General features: G+C 39.1%; 1 protein-coding gene across 4 annotated transcripts in view; it reads left to right on the top strand.

Annotated features, from left to right (window-relative positions):
• The window catches only part of GRIA2 (glutamate ionotropic receptor AMPA type subunit 2), a 232,105-nt gene that overhangs the window by 17,255 nt on the left and 191,097 nt on the right, over positions 1 to 23,753 (top strand). The window lies entirely within an intron of this gene.

Genomic DNA, 23,753 nt, shown 5'->3' with positions numbered 1-23,753 from the left:
CAATTATATTAAATCACTACTGGACAAACATGACTTACAGTGTATGATGGATGCCATGTTCTCCATCGAATAAAGGAAAGACTACACTTTTTTGCCAGTGTTTATTTAGTCTACAGCAAAATTAACTGTCTCTAGTCAACAATTGGTTCAAATCTGAAATCCATAAAGATAACATGCTCAGCCCATTCCCCTAATAGTGTAAAGTGAAAAAATGCCCCCACTCCTTTAGAAAATGGTATTTAAATTAAATTATACTGACTCAGTTTTCATTGGTTCATCTTTAAGTTGGCCATTGAGTGCTCTATGTTTCTGATAAAGTCTCATTTTGAAAGTCACTGATGTAGTTATGTAATTAAATTGTAATGTAACTATCTTGTTATGATTTAACTATCTAATTAATAGCATTTTCCACTATGGCAATCTTTTTAGACCTGTCTTAACTAAATACTGTTTATTGCAATATGTATATATAGCACACCATAGCCCTATTTCATAGAGAATATCATAATAGCTCCAATGTGCAAAATATAATTCAGTGATACTGTTTGCCGGCGTGCTGCTCTTTCTTCTGTGGCTCCCAGCTCCTCCTCCTACTTTACGTCCGTGACGACAAATATTGTTCTCTACTTATATTTTTAGTATTGTAGTAATATCAATACTAAAATATATCTCATGTGTTGGCAAAAGACAAAGCAAACCATTATCACAAAAATGATGACACTATTATGCTTGTTTTAATATATTCCATGTGTTTTTCTTTTACCTGTTTTAAAGAAATGTTGGGATTTTCTAGAATAATGGACATTTGTTACATGGTGATTGAAATTCATTGTTTATAACAAATGTTTATGGTGAAGGTGTTTGTATTGAATATTTGGTGATGAGTTGTCACAAGGCGCATTAGTATTTGGTTTTATAAGACAATGACAGTATTTATATGATGTGGAGACTAACGGTCTGGAGCAGCAGTATAAGTTTTGCAAGAAAAATTAGTCTAATTGCTGTTTTTAAAATAGATTGTAGGGGTAGAATTCCAGTTTAGGGTAGACGGGTAAGAATGGGATTGCAGTAGTCAATATGGGAGATAATGAGTGCATGAATTAAAGGTTTTGAAGTATTTTGTGTGAGATGTGTGCATTCTGGAAATGTTTCTAAGATGTACAGTATGTAACAGGATTTGAATGTGGGGACAGTTCTGATGAAACATTGGCAGCAAGATTAAGAGGCACTGTTTATTTTTGTGTTGACCACTTATATAGGGATATGACATAGGTAACTCCGGTTGGCTGGTGGAAATATTATTAGCTCAGCCTTTGAAAAAATGAGTTTGAAGTGGCAAGAAGACATCAAGACATCTAAGATGAAATGACAGAGACATTCAGTAATGTGAACCAACACAGATGGTGAGACATCCAGTGAGGTTTGATTAATTCAGGTATTCAGGTATCATCTACATAGATGTGATGCTGAAACCCAAAACAGCTTTTAATTTTTCCAATAGAAGTAGATTAGTTGGATCTAAGGAAACACACACTGAAGGAGCATTTGATAAGTAGGATGAGAACCAGGAAAGGACAGTGTCCTGAAGATCTAGTTAATAGAGCGTTTGTAAGAGAATACAGGGATCAAATGTCAATTGCAGCACAGATCCAGGAGAATTAGACATGAGTAATGGTCTTTAGAATTATCAGCGACCAAATCATTGACCACGTTATTCGGGGCAGTCTCTGAGGAGTTCTGTGAATGAATTCCTAACTGAAGAGGTCCAATATGTAGTGTGAGGAGAGGAAGCTTCTGAGGCAATCGTAGGTAAAACGCTTATTAATAAAACTGTGTCATTTGTTTCCATATTAGCTTACTGTTTGTTATAAGTCAAACATCAATAAGTAAGTACTCAATGCTTCCTTAATTGAGTTATGTAAGTTTTGGTTTCTGAAATGTTATGGTCAATACCACACAGAAGAGTATTGAAATGACCCTTGTGATAACTAAAGCTTCAATATGAAGCTTTATTAAGTAGTACAAAATGTTGTGAGTGATTCTGCAGAGATTTTTTTTAACACTGCACCTCTTCTCCTTGCTATAATAATGTATAGTCTTTTATGTATATACCAGATAATATGAAATGACTGTGAATATGCAAACCAAAATTAGATTTTCTGTGTACTGTTTAGATGAAGACTAAACAAAATCCAGCTCCTGAAACAGATTAATCTATTGATTTCTTATCAATTAACCTAGTGATATATAACAAAGGATATGAATTGATTATCACCTAATTTTTCATGTGCGTTCATGGTTTGTGATTTTTATTTACAATTGACAAATTAGTGTGAAAATCCATTGCTCCTTTTGAAATGTGAGTAAACAATATACAGGTTGAGTCTCCAATATCCAAAATGCTTGGGACCAGGGGTATTTTGGATAACGGAATATTCCGTATTTTGGAATATTTGCATATCATAATGAGATATCTTGGGAATGGGGCCCCAATATACACAAATAATGCATTTATGTATTATATAGACCTTATACACACAGCCTGCAGGTAATTTTATACAATATATTCAATAATTTTGTGGCTCAAACAAAGTTTGTGTACAGAAATTAAATTAATTTATGTTTCAGATACACCTTATACGCACAGCCTGAAGGTAATTTTATACAATATTGTTAATAATTTGTGCCTGACACAAAGTTTGTGTACATTGAACCATCAAAAATTAAAGGTTTCATTATCTCAGTCATGCCAAAAAAATTCCGTATTCAGAATATTCCGTATTTCTGAATATTTGGATATGGGAGACTCAACCTGTACTATTTACAGTGAAATCCTGGCCCAGGTGGCATCTGAGGCTGCTTTAATTTTGGAACCCTAAATCTTCTTCTATTAAAAAAAATAATATTATAAAAAAAAATAGCGTCAGCAACACCTTATAAAAAATATTGTGGTTTTAGGATGCATCTTTAATAACCAGCCTGTAATTAGCTCTCTTGTCATTGGCTTGCATCCTCCTTGTAGCAATGGAAGATGAGGCATGTAGTTATTGGAGAGAGAATAACTTGCTCATCATACACCTCATTTTTTCATGTTCATACCTGACAAAGGTAACACATGAGGTAGGATTCTGATAGATTTCTTCCCTGATTGCTGAGAATATTGTAATTAGCTACAGTAAGGGTAGAAGCAACAGAATAAGGACAGATGAGAACTTTATGGATGATCTCATGGTGATTGTGTCATTCACTGACATAACCACATAATGCCTCCTCTACATGCCACCTCTGCTATATGTGGTGAGGTGTTCATCTTTACTCTTGGCTGCAATTCCTCCATCCCCAGTACACACTTTAAAATGAAAGAGTCTACTGTATAAATAACTATGTTATTATTCTCTTCACATCAAATCAGTGCTCATTCTATCTCATATTTATTTCAATAGATTCCTATCTATTGGCTGCAGGAAGAGAGAAATAGCCTAGGTGTGGTTATACAAAGATACCTTTCAGAATACTTTTATTGAATTAACATGCTATTAGCCCATAAAATAAGTGATTAGCTTGCTAAGATTTGAAATTATATATTTATTTAATAGTTTTTATAATTTTAAATTGACGAGAAAGTAAAAAAACTTCAAGAAAATGTGTAATATATAATAAAAACAAACAATTACAAAACAAAATAACATATATCAAAATTCTATTTTTTTTGCCATGGAATTCCTCTAATAGTTCTTATGGAAATAAAAAATAAATATATACATAAAAAGGGTATATGCAGAAGCAACCAAGCAAAAAGAAAACAACATGGAAGAATGGGAAAAAAGTAAGTATGGTGACTGAACTCCAGTGCTCTGCCATAAATAAAAAATAAGGGCAAATCTTAAGTCATTACACATGATGTATTGCAAGTCTATCTATCCAAGGCTCCCAGGTCTTGTAATATTAGTTCATCCACCCTGTCATATAAGTTTAAAGTTTAACTAAAAAACATTTTGTCAAATCAATTCTATTGCTTGTTGAAGAGAAGATGTTACAAAGGATTTTTTTAAGCCAGAGCAGTCAGACAACAGTGTTTAGGATGTGAATAGCCAGTCTCTTCAGTTATTATCATTTTCAGAATTATATGCTCCCTATACTAAAGGGGCCCATACATCTGGCGTCTATCGTAGCAATTCCCCTTTCTGCCAACAACAGGTCGGAGAATCGGGAATATTCAACATGTTGAAAAATCTTGATTCTCCAATCATAACCCAAAAATGGTTGGAATCGATGAGTCAGGGATTTTTTACATGTTCAATTTCCCCTGATCTGCCGACTGATTGCTGATTATCGGTGGCCACCGATCCACGGATTGATCAGCAGAACGGGGAATCGGGCCCTTATATGTATGGGTCCCTTTAGCTTCAAGGTTTCTAAGTAAACTGATCTCTTAGATTATCCATAAGATGTAGCAAACAATGCAACCTTATATAGTGAATTGAGCAATTTAACTGTAGCTTCTCAAACAAAGAGGAGACACTGAAGGGAAGAAGGCATTCAATTTAATCAACATCAGTTACCAACTATATTTCATAATTTAAAGATTTTCTTTTGTGAGCATAATTTAAGTCTCTTTATCCTTCTAATTTAAAGTAGAGTCTTAAATGTCTCTCACAAGACAATATATAAGGGTCCTTGTGTTTTGCATAATAATGGAGATGCTAAAGTGTATATTAAGGAAGTCGGACTGACTGAGCAATGTTGTAAGAGGTGGTGGAGCAGGGTTAGTTCAAGAGATGAAGGGGTTCTTATGCAGGCTCCGTGTGGTCCCCCTACTGTCTGCGGCCCAGTAGACTCTGGCATAGTGCCAGAGTTTACTGCACATGCGTAGGTCTCCGGAAACATGGTACTGCATCATGTTCATTGTGACTTCTCTACTGCGCATTCGCAAATCACCAGGAAAATAGCCGCTTTGCCATACTCCAAGTGATTTCTGCTGCTGCTGTGGTGGGACTCTGGATAGGTGAGTATAATTATATGGGTGCATGGACCCATGTGCACCACACATCCTGCACCCATTATAGATATACCAATGTAGTGAGGTGATTTTCTTATAACAGCCTTAGATAAAATGGCATAGTTGTAGGCAGCTAAAGATTTAACTGGAAAGAAAAGTTTGAAAATAACTCACTTTCTAATAAATTATATAAGTCATGAATTCTTGAGATTCCTAATTGAAATAATATTTTCATGCATGCTGGTGGGCAGTGCTTCGGTAGTGGTGGAACTAAAAATAAAGAAGTCATTAGGGAATGAAGGATTCTTTGGGAAATTCATACTTGTCAAACCTGCTTTAAGTTAGATAGATTATCATAGCTCACAATAAAAATTCTCCTTTGGATAGTTACGTAGGGGCGATGGTGTATCTTGCTTTAGTAACCAGAAGAGATTGGAAGCAGCTATTTCAAAACAATTAACTTGTTTATTATAAACACAAGGTTTGGTTTTGTCATCTAGTGTTGACCTTTTTAGAACTGTCCTGGCATATTATTTCAAATGAGAATATATCATTCCCCTAAAAGTCTTAGAACAGAGCAAAACATGTTTGGAAATTCTTGGTTCATTGTTTGCCCAACCAAGTGGTATATTTATTGAATGGCGGCTTTTGTAACTTGCCACTTCTTGGCTGGTTTGCCTCGAAATTGTGTACAAATAATAAGTGCAAAACACTCTGGGACATTCATAAATATTCCCCCCAAATGTCATTCTTATATCTTTATGCAAAGAGTCATATACATGTTTGGTATACAGTAGTAACTGGTAAAAGCTGAAAATGATTGCAGTGATTCCGCTAGACCATTAAATAACATAGCAATTGTATTCTTTCAGATCTTACTTTACTTACAAATAGTGGAGTAAAATTAGTTCAATCCCAGGTAAAAAATTGTTTCTATCAATTTGATATTTGTGCCATAAAGAGTAATATTCAGAGAAATACACCTTGAAGTTTTATTTATGACAAATAACATCAACCTGTTTTGGAGCATTGCCAATAGTCTTGAGTATAAATATTAATAACCAGAAAATAGGTAAATCTAAACGTTTATACGGCTTAGATAGAATTGGACGTCCGCCCATTTGTGGAACGTATTTAGCATGAACTTGCACTGTGCATGCACCGAACATGGGTGCACACAAGTAAGGGAAATGCAGAGTCATACACATTCAGTTATATCTACACTGAAGAATAGGTGGAACGGAAGAGTGACTGGGCGTTTTCATGTAGGCAAAGTTCAATGAGGGGGGTGTTCCTGCAATTGCAGGCTATGCCCACCTGGACATTAATGTGCACCTTTTTGTGGCTGTGTCCTTTGCATCTATTATATTGCAGGTGCACGTACTAACTAATTGTTTTGTTCCGCGGTATTAGGCGACTGGGATGCTGCATTATGCCTTGATTCCAGTTCCAGCTGTTGCGGGCAGTTGGAACTCTGGGCCTGATTCAGACCTGGTCTCAAGTGCTGAGCGCTCGCAACCGGGTCGATGGTGGCCCAGAGCACATGCGCACGACAGAGCTGGCTCCGTGCGCATGCGCGAGACCCGGATAGCGACGGGCAAACCGTCGCTCCGGGTCTCTCACCAAAGGGGGCGTGCTGTCGATGTTGAGTGACAGCACACCCCCTTTGGTGGGCGGGCCGGGGGGGTGGCTGCCCAAACGGAGGTATTCCCATGTGAACGCCTACCGTTTGGGGCCGAAATCTCTCTGGGGCTTGCGGCAACGAGATCCTACCACAAGGGTCTCGTCGCAAGCCCGATGGTCGCGATGATCTTGACCATCGCGACCATCTTCCTGGCCGCTCACTATAGCTATGGGTGCTCGCCCACAGCTATGCGAGCGGCCAGGAGGCTGTTCTAAAAAAAAAAAAAAAAGACCGGCCTTGATTCAGAGCGAGCGCTCTGTCAGAGCGACCGGCTCTGAATCAGGGTCTCTGTCTTTGTCTGTGTGCAGCTTATTGCTGCATTCCTGCCTGTCAGTTTGTGTGCAGAGTACAGCTGCATACTAACCTGTAATTAGGGAGGCTTTATGCAGGGATTGCACTGATTGGTTCCTGCTTCTGTTAAATTACAGCCAGCCCTACACTTCCTGCCGGTGATATTGTATGCCTTCCAGAGTATGTGTTTGTCCCTGTGCTCAGAAGCCTGAGTTTTAGCCGGTCTCACCTTGCTCTGCAGTTCCTGAACCTGTTGTCCTTATTCAGAATTTGTCCTGGTTTACCCCGCTGTCGTTTCACCTGATCACGTCCTTGCTATTGGTACAACCCAGAGCAGTGACTTCTGCAGCCGTGGCCTCTCTCCACAGCATTTCCACAGCCTTGTCTAAGCTGCATCAGTCGTTGTTCAGTCGCTTTATGCTGACTCCAGCCTATGTTTAAAGCCGCGCCTGTGATCTTCTGTCCACGATACCTCAGTCAGTGGCTTGCCGCATCTCAGCTGGTTGCACCTTGTTGTTCCTTTTGCACTTTGGCCCTCAAGACCACACCTTGCTGTTCGTGTTGCATTTCAGCCCTCAAGGCCGCACCTTGGCCCTCAGGGCCGCACCTTGCTGTTCCTGTTGCACTTCGGCTCTCAAGGCTGCACCACGACCCTCTGGGCCACACCTTTGCCCTCAAGGTCGCACCTAGAACCTGAGTCTGTTTCTTTAGTCCAGTCATCTTGCAGACTGCGGCCTGGTCGCTCTAAACCAATATTCTGCCGCTTTGCAGCCCACGGCCCAGCCGCATTGGAAATCTTGTCTGTCTAGTCCTTGTCTGTATACCCTGCATTACCCCTGTCCACGACACTCCTGCTGCACAGCTTGTACTGGTTGTCTACCCTTTTATGCCTGGCAACCCAGCAGCACCATAGTTCCTAGATACAGTATACCTGAGATCATCACCATCTGCCGCTGCTAGTGTATCTTGTCCACTACATCTGTTTAAGTAACCATCTGCCTACAGCCTCATTACAGCTAGTTCTAGTAGTAGAAGGACTGCCACTTCTCAGTTCTTCCTTGTTTCTACTCTTCAGTCCTGCAGTCTCTCGTCAGTTGTGTAAGTCTGTACTGCTGGAGGCTTAAAGCCAGGTGGCCACCTGAGAACTGGTGTGAGTATAAATCAATAAGGGAACAACGGGTGGCTGTTAGTGGTGGAAGATCCTCTATTTGGCTCTAGAGGCCTTACACAACCGTGCGAGAACCGTAACACTAATGATGATGACTAACAGTAAACCAGACATACTTCAAGAGATGAACAGTTTTGCATTAGGGCAAATAAACACATTTTTTCCATGCATGTTCCTTGTGAGCAGTTTATGCCTGATTTACACTGCATCGACCAGTATATTTTTAGTAATTATTGGCAGAGATGTTAGTATTAGAGCCAATCATTGCAGCCAGGTGTTCAAGTACCAGGATAAATAATAAGGTTATATATACCATTACAAATATTTTGTAAATTATCTCTAGCTTGTGACCTTTAACTTTCATCTGAACTGTAGGCTTTGAGTACAGATTGCAGTTGCACTTAACAAAGGTTTTTGGAATCCCACACTCATTGAGGGGTATTCAGTATGAAACGTAAACTTCGCTGTTGAAGTTTACGTTTCGTATCGGAGATTTTTCTGGGATAAAGTATCGGGCGCGCGCCCGCTTTATCCTCGTATTCAATATCAAATCTACGAAAACGGGAAGGTGCGAAGTGGGATTTGTGTAAAAAAAAGAATTTTTCCAGGAAAAAATTGTAGGACCCCCCTAAAGTTGTAAAAACATGGGGGATCACTATGGGTACCCCTGTTTTAGCCTGCAAATGAAAGTCGGGGATTTAAATAGCCGCAGCAGGTGTTTTTTTCCCGACATTGAAGAAGTGATGCAGAAGAGCACTTAGGTTATTTTTTTTCGTTCTTTTAAGTGGTCCCATCAAATTTGGGGTACATGAAAATGGGTACTAGCATATTTTTATGTCCCTAAAGTGAGTTTTTAAAAATTCTGCAACTATGCACCTGCCGCTAATAGCCTATTCTAGAATACACCTTCTGCATACTTGCAGAATAGCCCTGAACCTATTTCCCTATTTTTAAACACTTTTTTCCCCATTTTTTTTTTCACCCCAATTTTTAAATTCATTTTTTGGGGTGTCCCTATTTTTTTTTTTTTTACACAGTTATTTTTAAAATGTCATTCCCAGGGGTGCAGGCTATTTTTTTTAAGCCTGCACCCCTAAACCCCAATTCTGCACTTTTTTTCGCCACCTATTCAGTGGTGAAAAGTTATCAGCGTTTTTTTTCAAAGAGTTTTCAAACCTGCGAAAAGTCTTTGAAATTGAATACAGTGTAAAACTAAAACCTGCGATAATGACGTCATAGGTGCGATATTAACGCAAAAACTGAGTTTTCGCTCCATATTGAATTCCCCTAATAAGCTTGTATTTCCAGCTCACATGATCAAAGTCTTTTTTCTGCATCTTTGGATAATAGAAAAGCTGGAATATTATGTTGCCATCATTTGTTACAGCAATAAGTCTTCTCATGTGCTCTGATGCTTGTCTGCCATTTATAAAGCCTACTGGATCTATGTGATTTAAAATAGGCTGAGGAATTTTGTTTCTGAAGAAAAATGATCAGTTTTAAATTGCAAAAGAGAATTTGCCTCTTTCTCATACAATTTCCTGGAGTGCGGAATGATTGACAATTTTTGCGCCAAACTTTTGGCATATCTAAATTCCTCCATTGATCTGTAAGCAGAGGTTCCCAAACGCAGTCCTCAAGGCTCCGCAACAGCTCAGGTTTTAGAGATATCCATGGTTGAGCACAGGTGACTTAATTAGTATCTCAGTCTATTTAATTTAAACACCTGTGCTCAACCATGGATATCTCTAAAATCTGCACTGTTGGGGTACCTTGAAGACCGCGTTTGGGAAACTCTGCCCTAAAGATTAGTTAGTGATGTTTTGTCATTGTAATAGTTTGATTTTCTTCTTCCCCCAGACTGTGTCCAACATTAAACCAGTGTTGTCCGTTATTTTAACAATTGGCAAGAAAGTAATACTTTGTTAACAGTGTGTCCCACACCAGCACTTTGCCCCTCCCCCCTCTTATCCACTTCTTTTCAGCAGTCTATTATTGGGACATTGAAGGGCATACAGGACTGATGGCACTGCATGTTGTATCCAAGCTCCCCGGTTTTATTTCTGTCACTTGCAGATCCCCTGTACTCCCTTGCTTTCAATCAATTTGCACTTGGTTACAAACTCTTTCTTTCTTTCTTTCTTTCTTTCTTTCTTTCTTTCTTTCTTTCTTTCTTTCTTTCTTTCTTCAAAATGTGCTTCTTTGTTAGTAGTAGAATGAATTCAGTTTTATACAGTACATTTTATTTCGCTGAAGGTGCGTATCCATTAGGCGATTCAACAGGCCGATTGAACGATAACGACATCGTTATCATTCAATCGCTTGTTAATCGCCCACAAATCATTCACAAATCGGCCAGGTAAATGTAAAAAATGACAAGCAATGCGTGTGCCCGCTGGTCGTTTTTGCTATCTATCATCGCCAGTACATGCTGGTCAACCTGACGATCACGTCATGTTAGCATATACAGGGATGGTGATCACAGACATAGAAACGACAGCACGATTACAATGTTGTAATCGTTCTCTCGTTTCTATGTCTGTTAGTGGATGCGCACCTTAAGTGTGGTGCCTCTGATTCAGATCATTGAACATACACAGTCGAGTCACATTATTATGACCAAATCCTACGTTTGACATTCGCAGTGTGTAGCCCATGAAGTACGTCACATGCGGTGCGCTGGCTTGATGGGTATATAAGGTGTGCGACAGGCTGTCTGCATACGTATCACTCGTTGCTGTCATGGGTAAAAGGGGTCATTTATCCGAGTTGCAAAAATGGATGATTATTGCATTTCGGGCCAAGGGTGGCAATATTTCTGAAACAGCACAGTTTGTGAGCTGTTTGCGTGCTGCTGTGGTGAAGGTGTATCATGACTGGACAAATGACACCATTGCGAATAACTAACGTGGAAACTGCGGAGCATCACGTGCCAGTGATGTGAGAGGTGAACGTCGGCTAAGAATGTGCATGAGGGCCGAACGACACGCTACAGTGGAGCAGCTCACCGTCAAAATGAACCTGGGGGCCACCAGGCTTGTGTCTAAAATGACAGTTCAGCGAACCCTTCTGCGTATGGGGCTCCGAAGCAAATGGATAGTCACACCTATGCTAACGAAGGTGCATCGGTGGAAAAGGCTTCATTTTATACGCCTATATTGGAATTGGACCTCCTGCGATTTTCTGCTTCAATGAACGGATGGACGTTGGCGTGTGAGGTGAGAAGCATTGGAGATCAAACACCCTGCAACCATTTCTGGAAGAACACAAGCTGGTGGTGGCAGCGTTATGGTCTGGGGAATGTTTTCATGGCATTCTTTGGGCCCACTCATCCATGTGGAAGGCACCCTCAACCGAATTTGGTTATGAATCCATCCTTGCAGAGCACGTACACCCATACATGCCGATTGTCTTCCCTGAGGCGGATGGGATCTTCCAGCAAGACAATGCGGCATGTCACACGGCTAGAAATGTCCGACAGTGGTTGGACGAGCAAGACAGAGACTTCCAAGTACATCCCTGGCCCCCTAATTCCCCAGACTTGAACCCAAATGGGCATCTGTGGGACCACTTTGATCGGTGTGTTCACTCTAAGGATACTCCACCACGCACCCTCCAGCAGCTGTGGGATGCACTGCAGTCAGCATGGCCTCAGATTTCTGTGCCCAACTACCAGCATCTTATTGAGTCACTCCCAGCCCAACTAGTTGCTGTCCGTGCTGCACATGGCGGTTACTCTGGCCATTAGCTGGGGGTCAGAATAATGTGACTCAACTGTGTATAATGTTATACCATTACACCTATTCTATACATGTCCTATGCTCCTTTACATTGAATGACACTGCAGGTGCTGCTTTATATTTCTGAACCTCGTGTTTATTGATTATACCGACTTGATCACTACTTATTTTGATCTGTTTTTACTTGTGTGTTTATTGTATTATAAATGTAATTAGATGTTCTCTAATAGAGGCTTAGGAGTATATTTACTAAAGTGTGGGTTTTTAGGAGATGTTGCCCGTAGCAACCAGTCAGTTTCTAGCTATTATCTTCGAGAAGGTGCTAGATAAATGTTAAGTAGAATCTATGGGCAACATCTCCACTTTAAAAAAAACAAAACACTTTAGTAAATATAACCCTTAGTCTTAGAGTTCTTGGGGACCTCTCTGGTGTTAGGTTATTTAAAGTATGACTTTAGGTACCTTACACAGTTCTAACAAAAATTATTTGTTAAAGAGGATTCAGGGCTCGACCTGAAGATCAGTGACTTTAAACCTTACACAGAAATAGACCAGCAAAAATCTTTACTGGCTGCTTTTGTAATATGTGGGCAAAGCTTTGTGACCATGAAGTAATCTATATGAGAGAAACTGTAGTGGTGGGTGACAATGTCTCCGGCATCTAGATTCAGGTAATGGCAAGCATTTGTTATTAATAATGTTTTATGGCAGAGGAGGCAATGAAGTAGGACTCCTGTCCAACCTATCTGTCTGATTTCTTTTTAAATGGATTGAGGGTTGTATTATAGGTTCAGTCTCCCATATCCAAATATTCCGAAATACAGAATATTCCGAAATACAAATTTTTTTTGGCATGACTGAGATAATGAAACCTTTGATTGTTGATGGTTCAATGTACACAAACTTTGTCTAAGGCACAAATTATTAAAAATCATATATAAAAAGACCTACAGGCTGTGCGTATAGGGTGTATATGAAACATAAATCAGTTTCATTTCTGTACAAAAACTTTGTTTGAGCCACAAAATGATTGAATATAATTTATAAAATTAAATGCAGGCTGTGTTTATAAGGTGTATATAACACATAAATATGTTCTGTGTTTTTATTTGGGTCCCATTCCAAAGATATTTCATTATTAAATGCAAATATTCCAAAATACGGAATATTCCGTTATCCAAAATACCCCTGGTCCCAAGCATTTTGGATATGGGAGACTCAACCTGTAAAATGTTCTATAAGCATGATGCCTTGTCTATATTGTGGCATATGACCGGTTAAAGTTCGTAAAAATTGCTATTGGTGAATATGTGGGGCATATAAATCAATGTATTATATTAAAGTGTTATTTAAATAATTCTGGTATGAATACAGTGTAGCTTCCTATGAATGAGACAAATGGGTAGGTTTGCTTTAATCTAAGCCCTTTAATTGAATATATTGGGGCAGAAAGAACTACAGAAAAACAAATTAAAAACTAAATAAACAATCTCTGGAATGGTAACTTTTCCTTGTGGGGACAATACACTCTCTGAACTGTATTGCTGTAGTGGGTAAACATGTTGAAATAAAATGTTATTAGTTCAATGTTGGTTCTCTTAATGAAGTGCGAGTATATAGCTCTTATGCTGCGTACACACTGTGCAAGTAAACAGGACGTTATGAACAATAATGATATTGTTCTATTGTTATCGTTCACATCGTCCTGTTTCTGGCCCCCTCAAACGACCAAATGATGGTCGATGCGTGGGCACAAATGGTCGATATAGATATTGACTATCGCACGTGCATGCAGGCCAACATGGTCGATATCGACCATGTTAGCCTGTTTACTATAGGGACCCGCGATCGTTGATTGTGGATCGTTATAGTAGTTGGGGGGTTGCTGCATGTGCTGGATGTTCGATCCAGCACATGCAGGACGATCAGACAACGATCGTTATTGTTATCTGATAGTCTGATGGTCTGACCGTATGTACCCTCCATTGGTTTGATGTATGTGATATAACTGCAAGACGGATAAGTTGTAACAGTAGGGAGAATATTATTCTAAACGTAATCTTTTAGTAATATAACCAAGCATACAATCAATCAGCATTCTAAACCATAGGCACTAATAGTCACTATCCTATAACACACTAGAATGTATTTAAACACTGTCCATCAGTATCCCAGTGCTCAGTGTGTCATTCACAGTTTCTGTATATATATATATATATATATATATATATATATATATCTATATATGTATATAAAATTATGTATTTATACTTATACACACACACACATGCATAAATTGTGAATGACACACTGGGCACTGGGAAACTGATTGAGGCCATTGTACTTTACAAAGCAGTAATAAATCAGAACTGGGAAATAAAAGCTTACTAAGAGGTTAAAGGATCTTGCCTGAAGTCTGTAGGATATACAAAGAAAACTAAATGCCATGAGGTTGCAAACCATAGAGCGATGTTGCCAAATTTCCATTATCACAGCCATTCTGTCACTGATAATACTCGCAAATGGTCTACATTATCGTATACTGTATACTGGAAGCTTGTGGTTAGTGTCATCTAATAGCCTTGCTGTTTATATATTGCATTTTCTGTGATTACTCAGTCTGTAACCTATGCATTACAAAGTTATCATCATCCGACCATCACTTTGTTCAAATAAGCATTTATTTTCCTTGTGAAAGCGCCAAACTGCAGTAGTAGAGGCACTTCAAGCTTAGATCATCCTAATATCCATGATTAGATCCACATTCATTGTTAAATTGATGTGACACTTAGGCTACACAAAGAGACTCATTCATTACCACCAGAATACTGAGGTATGTGATTGGATTAGTGATTTCTTCACCATGTTCAACATTCATCAGGCGTTTGAACATTTATGGGCAAGTGTGTTCCCTTCCTTTTTGCTCTTATTTCATCACTTTGCCTGCGAGCAATGTGGGCAATTTAACCCCTTAAAGTTAGCTGCATGCTGTAAACTCATCGCAACTCCCATGCACTATACAAGAATTAATGATGCATGTTTCCAGGGTCTAACAATGAGGTGGGCTAATGGCAAAACAAGCTGTAAATATGTTGGTCTAATCCCAGCATTATCTTATGTTAGGCAAAGGCTGTTTCTTCAGCCCTGTGCAGAGTATATACTTTGTCTCTTTTGGGCTCATGACATTCTGACGTCAATTGTAGTAAGGTTTCTGTGGAATATCGCACAAATCATTATTTGTTTTTTATTTTCCAGGAAACTGTGCATTTTCAGATAGTACTATATTGTAACTGCTCTGAAGTGCAGGGCCCTCTGAGCGTGTTTTCATTTCCGCATTTATCTTGACTGACAATATATGTCCCATATATTCCCCACTATCTGGCACTCTATCTACCGTAACAATAATGCTAACTGTGGAAAATTATTTGTTTTCCGGTTATTACATTACTTTAAAAACATTTGTGCAAATAGTTAAAAAGAAGATATTGCCATACAGTACCTTCCTGATTAGCTGCCAGCTACCAGAAGAAAATGGTAGCCCTTTCACATGGCGCCAAATGTACTAGTACTTTCATTGGCACAAAAATGTGTTTCTTTAGGCAATTAAAATAACAAGCGTCTCTTTGGTTTACGTTTCTTATGTGTGCCAAGGTGTATTTTGCTTTTATTTTCCTAAAAAAGTCACCCTCCCTGTGTTTACACATGTGGACTTGTTTGGCGATTACGAATGATCACCAGACAGGGAAAAGATAGAGGTACACTAGTTTGAAGTTGGAGATTCCCATCTATCAAACAAGGGTGACACTTTTTTAAGCACCATAAAGGAGCAGTATAGTATCTCTAGCTCTCTAGTTAAATATATATATTTTTATTTTTATTAAAATTAAAAAGAGTCCAGCTTAATTTATTTGTGGGATCTCACCTCTTTAAAGTGGAAGCCCCCCACAGGCAGGAGACTATCATTATCGTTCAGTTGTCCACTTTATCGTCCATTTTTAAGCCCCAAAAGATGAACGATAACGACGACGTGCGTTCCCGCGGGTCGTTCGTCATCATCGTTCATCGGGCTGACATGCAGGCCAACCTGACGATCTCGTCAGGTTGCTGCATGTCAGGGAATGGGGGAGAGAGCCCGGCGGTGAACGATATCGCTAATGATATCGTTCAGCGGCTGTGCTCAATGTCATAAACAACATTGAGCACAGCCTGCCGGGGACACACTAGACGATATCGTTCAGGGAGCATATCGTCTAGTGTGTATGCACCTTAAGGCCTAGTCCTAGCCTGGGATAGGAAGAAAAAAAGCTCTGATCATACCCTATATTTGTAATTTTCAGTCCTTGTTGCCAAGGGCACAAGGCTGGCAATAATATTCAGCAATCCTAACACTGAGGGGTCTATTTACTAAGCCTTGGATGGAGATAAAGTGAACAGAGATAAGGTACCAACCAACCAGCTGCTAACTGTCATGTCACAGGCTGTGTTTGAAAAATGACAGGAGCGGATTGGTTGGGACCTTATCTCCATTCACTTTATCTAAGGTCTCAAGCTTTCTAAAGAGTGGAGAAGTTGAAAAGTGGAGAAATTGTCCATAGCAACCAGTCAGCTTCTAGGTAGCATTTATCAAGCACGGTTTATAAAGTTATAGATACTGTAGAAGCTGGTTGGTTGCTGTGCTTCTGCACTTGTCCACTTCTCCATTCTTTAGAAGGTTTGATACTCCTCACTAATGAGTCAGGTAATGTCTCACTCATTCGGTGTTAGTAATTCCTCAGAGCACCCCAACATGAAGCGCCATCTGCTGAGATGAGTGGGATGCAGCCAGCACCTCCTTGCTGTTGCTCCTCCATGTCAGTGGTACATTGGAGGTGGCTATAATATCGCAGTTGCAGCTGATGATGCTTAACTGCAAGTGGGACCCACCGCTTTGCTTTCTATGTAGAGGGCAAGTACCTCTTGCACTTGGCAGTCAAGTGCTTAAAATAGCATGTTAAAGGAAAATGATTCTCCAAATATCAATAAAGAATGCACTCAGAGGCCGATTAGACTGCCCATTTTAGTTATTTACTCTTTACTTTCAGAATGTATTTACTTTTTACTTTCAGAATTAGCCTGTGACTAACTGTAGCATGTTTACATTATTTTGCATATTGTTTTTTCTTTTTCATCTGAGCATCTGCTATTTCAGTAAATAAATATATCTGTATTATTATTGGATTATAAAAGAGCAGATATATAAATAAAGCAAGTTCACATGCTACAAATGGTATTATTCAGCACATGATTAATCAAATATGTGCCAGACTGTATGTATCCCCCACCTTATAGACTATGAAAGCCATGCTGGATACCGGTGCATTCAGTACACTGTGATCACGTCACCAAATCGCTGTTTGCTTGAGCACAACTTGCACCATCTTAACCTAAAACGCTGTACAAATGATTACATTACAGACAGTGAGGCACATATACAAACATACTGGCACAGCTGCTTGTGAAATAAAGGTTGAAAACGTGTTGGCTGTTATATTTGGAAAATATGGTATTTTAGTTATGCTGTTTAAATTAAAATTTAGAAGGTGTATGAGAAAACCGCAGAATAGATTTGTCCTCATGTGCAGTGGTCGGTTTGAGTTATAGAATGCACTGATCTGTGTCTGCATAGAGTGGCCTGCCCATGACATGTATCATTAGGCCAATCAATCAGCAAAGTATCCCTGAAATTGTATTCATATGCTAGTCACTATGATAGTGACCTTCAGGAAGTTAAACTTTCCTCCCTGTATTCTTGTTAAAAAATTCACTCCCAATAATGTTTCACTGACTGTAATTCCAGTCCCCATCCACTTGGTATAATTGCTAGCAGCAACTTGCTGTCCACATAATTCATTGAATAAAATTAATCAGAGCCTGTTACCTAGCAACTTGCAAGTTACCATTTTTTATTCTGATATGATAATATTGTATCCTATGAATACTGTATCATTGGATGAGTCCTTTAAATTTGCAATTTTCTTAAGTTGGAAAAGTATGTACATTAGAAATTAATTATTTTTTTCAGCAGTATTTTTAAACAATCAAATTAAAGTATTGCCTAAAGTAGAATCCTTTCGTTAAAGACAGATGTATTATAATCACTGCAGAAACATCATTTTCCATTTTTTTTACTTTGACAGGGGAAATATATTTTAACTTTATTTTGCATGTTTGGTACAATTTGATGAATAAAGTCGATTTTACTGCAGAGAGATTTCTATTCCCCCTTGGAATCCTAGCAGCAAAGTTGTGGACTTTTAAAAATTCATGATGTATTTGATGCACTGAAAAAGCTATCACTTTCCTAATAACATACACAACCCTCAGATTCTCGATAGGGAGATAGGAAAAGCAAAGAAATACTGCAGTGTGGCTCCCCTAACTCTTGGCTTGCGGCAGTCTAATGATACTCAGCCAAATGGAACCGCATCATGTATCCTGGGATTAAACAGCCAACACCTGCAAATTGCACCACTTTCATATAATATTGCTCTATTGTGCACTTTTTATAGCCTTATCACTGCTCCTAAATGGAATCTGTTGATTTAGAAAAAAAAAATGTGGAACTTAAATGTTCCATTTCTATATAGCATTTATCTGACAAAATATCTGGGGAGAGCTTGAAAAAAAGCTTTGTGGATATTCAGGTGGCACAGGAACCTTTACCGAGTTTGTTATCATAGAAAGCTCTAATGGACTGCCCTAAGTGACCCAGCTAATACTCTTTTTAGCACACAGTAAAATGTTACCAAGCTTTTTAAAAAATACTTTATAATGACCTAATTATTTGTGATGAAATAGTTTTATATCAGAGGATCTCATAAGAGGGTCAGATGAGTCTGTAGAAATGAGGAACATACATTTTATTTAGTTGTTCATATTTCTTTAAACAATAAAAATGAGACTAGCATTAAATATTTTTTGCTAACAAGGGGAGGAGGGTGCAGAATATGGATCGTGAGCAAGAGAACCTATTGAAGGATACTCAAAAGGTATAAGGAAAACAGATAAGGGAATTAGGATTTAATTTTCTGAAAAATAATAAAATGTCTTTATATTTTATGAAACATCTATTATCAATATTTAGAAACATTGACGGAGGGCCCACCCAGGGAATGCAGTGATAGGGGCCCATACAGGGGACTGCAGACAAGTTGTATGCTTTTTGGCACCACTCATACTTCTCAACATGTTGGTGAATCAGGACATATGCTGGCAAATGCAAAGCCTCCATCCACCTAGGCCAGTTCCAATGCTTAGAACCTCAACTATTAAGGAAATACCTCTTAGTGCTGGCATAATGGCATTGTGAGTGGTGGGCTTTGCATTATTTGTTGGCTAAAGTCTACTACTTTATAGGGTGTGAAGCTGTCCAAGCCTGAACAAGGTAGTTCAACTCATTAGCAGAGACAGGCCAATCACAGTGCATGGAATGTAAAGGAATCTGACTGACATACTGTACATCTATAGCCTTGTAACAAGAGCTTACAATCTCTCTACATCTCGTTCTTCCTGGATTGTTTTAGAAGACATTGTGTGGGAATGCTATTATTTTTTGCTGTGATTGTGATGTGAGCATTGACTAATTAATGGCCTGGCCTCTGACCCATACTTTCCTACTCGCCGGGAAGACTCCCATATTTAGGGGAGTTCTCCTAGACTCCTGGGATAGTAAGCCACCCTTCAGGATCCATAATGAAGTGGTCTTACTCTTGATGACATAGTTATGTATTTGTGGCTTCACTGTATGATGCTGTGAATTGAAATATATCTGTAGCGGGTGATTGGGGCCATGATCTAGATAATTGCTTTATCATGCCCACCTCCACACACACTTTTCCTTGACCCTCACTTGAGAGATCTCCCACTGGGGAGGTTTAAAATGTAGATGCTCTGTCTTTTATAATCTTCTTCTCTTCTGTTCAGTACATACTTGATACATAGCAGCATTGACCCAATACAGGTCAGCTTAACAATGGGATAGATGGAGCTGCAGCTCCAGGCCTCCACATAAAAATAGGCCCATCATCATGGCAGCATGATGATGACCAGTCGCCCACCTGGCCACACAGTCGGTCATAAAACATAAGTATTAACATTGTTTTGCTAGTTTTCACAAAATTAAGCAATTTGGCAGTTGTTACGTCTATAGTGAGACACTGGGGCTTATATTGTAGGGGGTGTACACACCCATTTGGCTCTGGCCACACCCACACAGCACGGGTCACAGCTCCTCCCCTCATCAGTATAGGCCTTTGAACATTTTCATCCCCAGGTCCATGTGGCCCTTAATACGGCCCTGTCTGATTTACGTACTTTTTATTTTACATACTACCTAGTTATCCTTATATTGGCTCACAATCTATTTGTCCATTAGATTTCTGTATTTTTTTTTTACCAGTATAGAACAAATTGCTTATATATTTTATTTACTTTATTTAATATTGTAATACATTCAAAACTTGTTGAGTCTCATTTATATTTATGAAACATTAAAACCAGAAAGTGGTACCTTAGCAACACTCCTGCTTTAAATATTATTGCCCTTTTAAATATCATCGCCATAACAACCAACAAGTGGCAACATTTTAAAGTCGCACCATAGTAAATACACCCCCATGTCTGTCTGCAAAGTTTCTGTGCAACCTGATTTAGATTTAGTAGAGGGTGCAAGCAAGTTCAACTAGTAGTGGAAAAATTATATTGCCACATATTTGTGTGGTATGTGCAAAAGCTGGCAGTATTTTCCCTGCATGCACTGCACTCCTTGTATAGCAACATGGTTTGCCCATGTGTAAATTTACAACAAGTGCCTGGATTTTCTCCTAACTCTAAATAAGGTCCATTGGTTTGTATTTATCAGTACCTTTATTGGTACTCCCATAGGGTAGTTCCAAGTGGTAATTGCAGAGGCCAGGGTGACACGATATCCATCAAGGTGGCTCTGCCACCCCTGCTCCATAATGCCGTGAAACATGGAATTATGTTGAGGGGGGTGGGGGCATGAATCATAATGATGTGATTTGCAGCAAATGAAGACTCTACCCATTTCTGGGTGTGATCTATGGGCTTTATGAGTGTGCAAATACCCAGACAGTACACTGACATTTATTCATTGTGGGGTATTTTCACTATGTTCTGTCTGACACACACAAAAAAATAGCACTGGTCACCGTTTCCAGGCAGTGACAGTATCCTCTATTAAGCTTTATGATTTTTGGAAGCGGCATTGACAGTTACTTATTAGTGATTAATGGCTTGCATGAAGGAAATAATGTGTAACACATGAAATTATGAATTGGCTAGCCCATGTTGGCAGTTCTGTTGCTAATCTATTATCCCATTTATGGAATTGCAACACAAAGCTTTCTGTATTTAGTAACACCTATTAATAGTATCATCAAAATCAAATGAAAGGCCACACCACCCACCAGAGAGTTCTCCACCACATTGCATTCATGGGAGCCTTTTTCTCAGAAGTTTCCCCTTTTGGCAGTGACTTTAGAGGACTCTGCTACTGGGAAAAATGCACAGTTTCTTGGAACTGTAGCCACTGGTCCACATTGCCACACTCCTTACTGGCTTCCAGACTCCTTTTCTCCCCTGCTTCCAGGTACCCCATGTGCCAAATCCCCCTCCCTGTTACCAGACACTCCATCTGCAACTCTCTCCCACCCTACTGCCAGACACCCCGTTTCCCACACTCCATCACCTAATTTATTGACATCCAATTTGCCACACTATCTTCCTCTGTTTCCAGACAAACCAACTACCACGCCTCCCTCCCTGCTGCCAGACACCACATCTTCTGGTGACCCCTGCTTTCATACACCTCATCTTCCACCCCTGTTAACAGACATCTCAGTTTTCACTGTTTGTTGCTCCTATAGAGATTCTAGAAGGCTAATAGGAATTGAGTTTGACAAATCAAAGCGAATCATGAATCAAACAAAGAATTAAAAAACAAACAAAACAGAACTTTGTTTCACAACTTGGAGCCTAAATTTGACTGAATCACAAAAATAATTTCTGGGTCTTCTATATATAATAATTTCTGGTTAATATAAGCTATGATATATTGGCCAATGTGCTCTAAAGTTTCCAACATTTTATGTTTGACCAGCTTAATATGTTTTTTTTTTGAGGAATAGGACTGTGATGTTTAATGGTTGATAGTAACTTGATTTAATAAACCATTTACATTTAAACAATTGTTTAGAGCCCATAAGAAGTTTGGAAATTAAGAACATAAAGTGAGGTTAATGTTAGCATTATGCCTTATCTCTTATTGCAAAAAAGAAGAAGAGAAATTGGCTTTATTAACTGAAATAACTGAATACATTTGTATTTAACAATATAAACCAGGGATGCTCAATGTTCAGCACTCCATCTGCTGATAATCTACATCTCTGATTAGGCAGCTTGTGACCGTTTCTGTGCAGGGAATTTGTTGGTCTCTGGATATTTAGAGAAGTCCAGGTTTTGCCATATTGTAAATCATTAAATGGATGCATTAATTTCCTAAGGATTCAATTACATGAAATTAGACAGAAGGTTAGAAGGAATAAATTAACAGACAGTTAAAGGAGAATAACCTAATTTGTTTGAACCTTACATCACTGCTGCTAAACTAGTACTGTAGGTCCATGTGTGGTACCCCAGGTATTGATGTGGACACAGATAGGTTAAATTTAGATGGTACCTTACAGTTGAAATGGTAGCTTCCGTTGATCTTACGTCTTCTCTGGCAACGACTTCACAAGCTTATCTGTCTCCTGCTGTAGCAGAGAGGCTAGCTCCATACACCCAGTAAAATGACTTAATGTGAGAGCATTGATAAATAGCATAATTTAGATGATTTATTAAGGGGAAGTAAGAGAACGTGGGTTCAGGGAGGTCAATATAGATAAAATAATAATCACCATATACAGTAAATGTCCATTCAATGCAAATGAAACATGACATATTCAAGACAGTAGTTAGCAATTTTTTAGTAAATAGGCAATAATTCTCTCTAACAGTTAAATAGACTTCTTTATCATAAATGCTGTAGCACCTCTTTGGCTATAACTCTGAAAAATATGGTTTCTTAATTATTTCAATACACTATACTCTAAACATGCAATAACCTTCTCAATAACACACATATGAAGAAATAACAAAACCAATTATTACTCAGCAGACTAGCAAATCTCTAGACTGATCATTAAATTACTTTTAAATTAACTCAAAGTTCTTTCGTTGGAGTACCTTCTTGCTAGGTGGTCACTGTCCTGTATCATGCATGCACTTGTAATCCACAAGGGGCAAAGGTAACAGAATTAACATCTAATGCTTGTCTTTCTTGATTTCACTGAGCAACAGCTTCCACTTTCCAATTATAAAGCACAATGAATACAGTTCCACTTTAGTAGCACAGTTATCTTCAGCACTTAATACTATCAGTAGCTCAGTCCTAAGTGCACTCTTAATCAGCTCTTATATCAATCTTTCTCACAGAATGGCTTTATCTCTCCTTATACTAATAGACTCAGGGCCTGATTCAGAGCCGGACGCTCTGACAGAGCGCACGCTCTGAATCAGGGCCTGGCCCTCTGGTTTTGCAGAACGGCCTCTTGGCCGCTCGCATAGCTGTGGGTGACCACCCACAGCTATAGCGAGCGGCCTTGATGATGGTCAAGACCATGGCGACCATCGGGCTTGCGACAAGACCCTTGTGGTAGGGTCTCGTTGCCGCAAGCCCAAGAGTGCTTTCGGCTCAAACAGAGCCGAAAGCACTCCCACTGACATCACTTGTGATGTTAGTGGGGCCGTCCCCAGACGGTAGGCGTTCCC

Source organism: Taudactylus pleione, unplaced genomic scaffold, assembly GCF_031769625.1.
Source record: "Taudactylus pleione unplaced genomic scaffold, aTauple2 ptg000170l, whole genome shotgun sequence".
Lineage (NCBI taxonomy): Eukaryota > Metazoa > Chordata > Amphibia > Anura > Myobatrachidae > Taudactylus > Taudactylus pleione.
Note: the sequence above shows the minus strand (reverse complement) of the source record. Positions and strands in the feature narration are given on the sequence as shown.